Raw genomic sequence first — 6,627 nt, 5'->3', positions numbered from 1 at the left:
GCCGCAGCTGGAGTATTGCATCCAGTTTTGGGCTCCACAATTCAAAAAGGATGTGGAGAAGCTTGAGAGAGTCCAGAGAAGAGCCACTCACACGATCAGAGGTCAGGAAAGCAGACCTTACGATGACAGGCTGAGAGCCATGGGACTCTTTAGCCTGGAAAAGCGCAGGCACAGGGGTGATCTGGACATAAGGAAGAATTTCTTTACTGTCCGAGCCCCCAAGGTCTGGAACAGCCTGCCATCGGAGGTGGTTCAAGTACCTACATTGAACACCTTCAAGAGCAAATTAGATGCTTATCTTTCTGGCATCCTATGACCCGAGCTGACTTTCTGCCCTTTGGGAGGAGGGCTGGACTTGATGATCTTCCGAGGTCCCTTCCAGCCCTAATGTCTATGAAATCTATGCAATCAGGAGACCCATTAATCTCTATGAATCGAATTGGAAGCCCCCAGTGCAATTCAGAAACATTCAGTGATTTGGCCATAGACACCACTTTATATGTTTTTTCTATGTACCTCAAAGTACCAGGCACAGCTTGTGAATGCTGAGATGGTGGGTCAGATGGAGTGTCCCAAAGAAGTGTGGGGGGATGGTCCCCTGTGTGCTCAGTGTTTGACCTAGAAGTGGACCAGAACTACTTCTGGGTCCACCACTGAGAGTGTGGGGGACCCCCCTGCATTCCCGTGGGATGCTCCATCCGCCCAAACATCTCAGTGTTCACAAGCTGCACGTGGTACCTCAAGGTACATAGAAAAAACATATTAAGCTGTGCCTATGGCTGAATTACTGATTCTTGGAATCAGAAGCGAATCTTCAGATTCAAATTAGGCCAAATCTAACTGGGACAGTGATTCAAATCAGCAAATTGAATCACTGTCCCCCAAATCAGGCCAAATTCGAATCCAAATGGAATACTGCCCACTTTGCACACCCCTAGCAGGCAGTCTCTAGGGGAGACAGATCAGGCTTGTGCTTTTGGGGTTTTTTTTTCCTTCAGTGGAGCCTGTCTTTCCGGACTGCTGCCAGGCTGCTTGCACAGCCCCTGAGCTGCATGGGGCCTGGTGCTTCCCACCACAGATATAAGGTCATTTGCTGTGTCATTTAAGGCAAATTATGCCACCAAATGTGCAAACAGCAGAGCAATTAACGTGGTGCAAAAGTGTTGTGTACAAATGTCCATAGGTACTAAAACAAAAGGTATTTCTTATGCCTTTGGAACCCATGGAAAAGTTTTATGTTACCTTAACTACTTTATAACTAAATTTTATTTTGTATTTCTGTTGTCATAGGTACATTTACAAGTAAGACCAAAAGTTAACTTTGTTCACCCAATATGTAAGGGCCGTGTTGTACTTAGATGTGGGAGTATTGCCCTACATAGTTTGTTTAAAAGGGTGGGGGGCGGGGGTTACACATGGTGCACATCTGAACCCTGTGTTTAGAGAATTTTCACAGTTTAAACTACTTAAAACCAACAGAAACAGAGAGGCATTGTGATGCTATGTGGTATGGTGTTATCATATGGATTTTTTAATTCAATCAAAGGCTGTATAGTTTCACACATCTATACATATTAATTTATTTGGAAAGGATGACGCCAGTCCTTCAGACCTTGACTGTGTTTAAAAAAATATATAGACTGATTGAGCTACCCAAGCCATCTGTCTACTAAAATATTTACAAAAATGAGAATGGGATTTTTCAAACTTCATGACGTTGACTCAGCTCTGCACTTACAGATGTCAGTGGTGAAATTTTCATTGGTTTTTCACAGGAGCAGTTAGACCACGGTTTTTGAAAATCTCACTGTACCGTTATGCAAGTTTTGAATCATTCAATTTCCCTATTCCATGACTTTTAGAGTTATTGGTGACACAATTACAGTTAATTAAAAACTTTGAGCAGAATTCTAGCAAATTGCCGAAATTGCAGCTTTCCAGCCACACAAGTGGCTTTTTAGCACTAATATACAGTCTGCAATTCTATCACCTGGAAATATAAGTGTTCACACAGCCACTAAGCATGTGCAGTAGGCTACACACTGGCCTCAAAGGTTTATATGCATGCATAAGTACCAAAGAAACAAATAGAAACCTCCCATTCTTTAGCACCAAAAGCTGAGTGGTTCGGGCATTTGCCTAGTTTCCAGGCCCTCCCTACCCACAGGTGTTTGAACTCTGACTTCCCAGCCACTGCCTTTAACTACTATGTCACAGGTCAGACATTACCTAGTTGTTTCGCCATCCCTTGTTTATAAGCGGAACCAGTGCACCTTGCATTTAGTATTCATGGATAAAATGTATGTTGAGCAGTGGAGAAATTTCCATGTCACTGGGCAGAAGACTCCAGGCTAGGACCCAATCTATGTTTTTTTTTTCCAAAATAGCATACATCTGGTTAAGCCACACACCTACTGGCTTGCCTGTTTCCTCCTGGCCCATTTTCTCTATTTCTTGGCTGCCTAGACAGGCCAGCTGCCTAACCTGTGATCTGGTGATTATAGCACTGTGCCAGAAGTCATCAAGATGAAGGACCAAATCTCCTCTTGAGGAAGGGGGCCTAGAATCTGGGTCTCTTGCTGCCTTGATAAGTGGCCTAACCACTCAGCTATTGGGACTAGAATACAGGAAGTGCACCAATCCTGCAGCCCCAAAAACTGGCACAAGAAGCAAGGGGGAGTTCCCATGTCTATAGAGAAAATCATAGGATATAAAGTCACAAGCCAATGGGCCAAAGGGAGGGAACAGGTAAAAGGTAAAGAAGCGTCAACACTATGGTAACATATACTCAGTACCTTTATTCCCTGCCCTCTCCCCAACACACACACTTCCAGAGGTGTCCCAAACAACCCCCTAGTCCCTAGAGCGCTCAAACAGCAGCTTCAACTGCCTCTGAATCCAGCTCCTGCAGTCCACAGTCCTGTGTGACTGAGCCAGTGACATCTCCAGCTGCACTGCACACTTTTCTGCATAGGGCTGACCAGATTCCATGTGCACACTAATCTCTCTTCCTCTCACTCCAGCCTCAAGCTTCCTCTTGCTTTTTCCCTTGCCCCCCCAGCCCCTGGGGGTTTCTGGAAGTTGTAGTCCAAAATAACAGTCAGCACAGCTCTGCAGACTGGCCCTCTGGTTCCTCCTGCTGTTACACACATTACATTCACTTTACAGAAGAGCTTCCTCCACACTACACAGGTAACAGAACTGCAAATTGTTTAAGTGCCAAGAATGCCACTTACCTACCTGGAAAATGAAAATGTGGACACACATGAATGATGTGTGACCCCAGTGGCTGGCAGAGCATGGTGGCAGCAGGCGCACAGCAGCAGCAAGCTGGGAGCTCTTGCAGATGCCAGGGGCACTGTCTGCAGTGGGGGTATGGGGGCGGCAAGCACCAACCAGGGGTTGGCAACCACCCACACTGCCAGTGGTGGCCAGTGGAGATCGCTGATCACCTGTAGACACTGCCAGCAGTGGGGGTGGTGAGCAGTGACCAGCCACAGGCACCACTGACCTTGCTGGTGCCTCTTCACAGGAGGTGCACCACCACGCTTAGAGAGTCCATGTGCACCCGCATGCACCTCCTACACATCGCCAGTGTGGACACAAAGTGAAACAGAATTTTGCCTCTTCTGACTTTATTGTAACTAAGGGATAAGTGAGAATGATAATCCATTATTTTCAGATCCTTTTATTTTAAGACCAATATTTTTCATGCTTGAATTCAATCTAAATGGTTAAATTGATATTATATACATATTATCTGAGGAAGCAGCACAAGATCATACCATTTAAAAAAACATATTGTAATGTACATATGCAAAGGGAATCATGAAAACTGAACAAGCTGTCAACTTGAACTGCTGTTCCTTTTTACTTTTGTATGTTCAGCTACAAACTTAATGTCATATTGACCCAATTTTGTGGATATTAAAGCCAACAGCAATATTTCCATTGATTTCCATTGGTCTCAAAAGTGGATATAACTTTAGGCAGAACTTGGCCTAATGGGTTTTGCATGGAATAAATGTCAGGAACAATTATCAAAATGAAAAATGAGTTTGTACTAAGAAATATGCAAGTATGTGCCAGTGACAATGCTAGGCACAATAATTATGTTTGTATTCTGTATATATGTTACACAGAAAAATTCTGGTTATAGTTCAACACCTATCAGAAATGAAATGATCACCTTTTTGTTCAAGAATGACATGTGTCATTTATTCTATGTGAACATTTTTATGATGAATTATACTTCATACTATGGATCAATTCATATTTTACTTTTCAGCTACTTCAATTTTGATGTCCAAGGGCACACTGTATGATATGATTTCCAAACTAATATTTATCTTCCTCCAATGTAATGATTTAAAATTTTTTTCACAATATTATTGTACAACCAGTCCCATACATAATAAACATTAGATAACGAGTTATACCTTAGGGCACAGCTCATGAAGTTTTATCCTAACAGTAACTATTTTATACCAAGAGCTTTATTATCTATGTTTCTATAGTGGATTTATGATAGATTTTCAAAGACTGCTACTCCTTGTCCACCTAAAGAACCATTAGCACTGTCTCATTTCTTCCCACATTTTTCTGTTAAACTGAACATTTGCAAAACTGAACATTTTGCTTCAGCCCAAAAGTGGAAATTTAAACTAAATTGAGTTACCTATTTTTGGTTAAATGGAAAATACACTCTTCCTTCTTTATATTTATGGCTTTAAGAATAACTCATATAAAACAGCTCAGTTTTACTATTTCACAAGTGTATATGGACTGGCACCAAAAAGGAAAAATCATATGGGAACTCTTGGTTAAAAAAACAAAAAAACCCAAAAACATACATTCAGAAATTGGTCTTCATGCTATACCGTGAGGAAGAAATCCATAGGAATTTGCTATTCTTTCCTGAGGCAGAAACACATTCAATTAAAGTCTACTTGATCTTAGCCTAAAAGAGGCCAAGAAGCAATTGTATGGATACCAGAAAAGTGCATAATTCACTTACCTACATAACACACTGCCTATTTACATTATAATAAACATTGATTATCTACATATCAGTTAAGTATATAAACTACTTATATTTTAGCCCCCTATCTACTTTCTAACAAGATTGTATTCTGTTTAAATGCATAAAAAATTGTGCCAGAAGCAGTGGGGGTAAGTAGCTGTCAAAAGGAAGCTCTTAGAAACCTTGAAAATGATGAGATCTAGTTAGTTTTGGGACTCCTAATACCACAACACTGTGTTCTGTAGTGAGCAATTTTTACAATACGTTTGGATAAGTGCATATTCTGAGTAAATGAATAGCTGTTTTTCAATACCAAGGCTATGAACTCACTATCTAATAACAGTTTGGTTAAACTGTCAGACATTCAGCTAAGGCTGTGATTCTCAACCAAGGTACTCTGGGGTGTCATGAAATCCTTTGAAGGGTGTTGCAGGGTGCTACACAATATTAGGTGTGCAAGCATCTACACATGACTCACAAGATAAACCTGGGTCACAAGATAAACCTGGGGGTTGCTTGTACATGTGACGGGAGTTTAGTCATCAGGGTTTTATTCTATGACCCCTAAATTGAAATGGTGGACGCTAAACCTACCATTTCAATTTTTCCATCATGTTACAGTGAAGGACCCAATCCTCTTTTTCTTTTTTTGTTGGAGCTGGAGCCTGCAGAAGCAAGCAGCTGGCGGTCCTGCAGGGCAGGGGGGGCTGGTCCTTTCCTCCATGGCAGTGATGCCCTCCAGGGCCACCTGGGTAAAGAACACTGAACTAAGACCTGCAAACACTTAATCAGATGCAGTGCCAACATGTAGGGAGTAGATAGGGATGCACGTGCAACCCCTGACAGCAGCGTTCCAGGGCAGGGGGGGAAGGCAACAGCACTGCTTGCCCACTCTGACAGAGCCAGCCAGAAAGTGCGCCAAGAGAAGCAATCTCCCTGCGGCCGCTCTCACCCACGTGGAAGTGCAAGCAGCATGCCTGGAAGTGACAGCAGTGCACTGCCAGTTGTGGGATGGTGGGATTGGCCACAGGGGAACCTCCCCCCCCCCATCACTGACTGTCTGCTGCGGAGGCAAGTGCCCCTCCTGGCTCAGAAGGCACCAATCGCCCAAGAGCAGATGCTTAAGTTTAAGCACAACTGACCCCGCTGGAGTCAGTGGTATTATTAAAGCTCTTAAACATGTGTATGTTCACAGGTTTGGGGCCTAAATTTGTACACAATCTCTTTCATTGTCATTAAAAGTGAGACCATGATACATAGTAAGACAGAATGAAATTGTCAAATATTGTAGCGTAAATTACACAGTATTTAGGAATCACGGACTGTAAATGTAGGTGTAATTATGTGAGAAAGCTAAAATACATTTGTTCTCCTCATGATACTATCGAAGAAAAGGCAGTGAGAGGGCACAGCAGCCCCCCTGGCTCTCCAGGGACCTAGCAGACTTTCTAAGGCTAAAAAGAAAAGCCTACAAAGGATGGAGGATGAGATACATCTCTGAGGAGGATTATTCTGCACTGATCCAGTCCTGCAGGGAGCAAACCAGGAAAGCCAAGGCTGCAACTAAATTCCAACTAGCTTCAAGCATCAAGGACAATAAAAAG

Source organism: Crocodylus porosus, unplaced genomic scaffold (assembly GCF_001723895.1).
Source record: "Crocodylus porosus isolate Cpor-Errol unplaced genomic scaffold, CroPor_comp1, whole genome shotgun sequence".
Classification (NCBI taxonomy): Eukaryota; Metazoa; Chordata; order Crocodylia; family Crocodylidae; genus Crocodylus; species Crocodylus porosus.
This window is presented reverse-complemented; position numbering follows the sequence as displayed.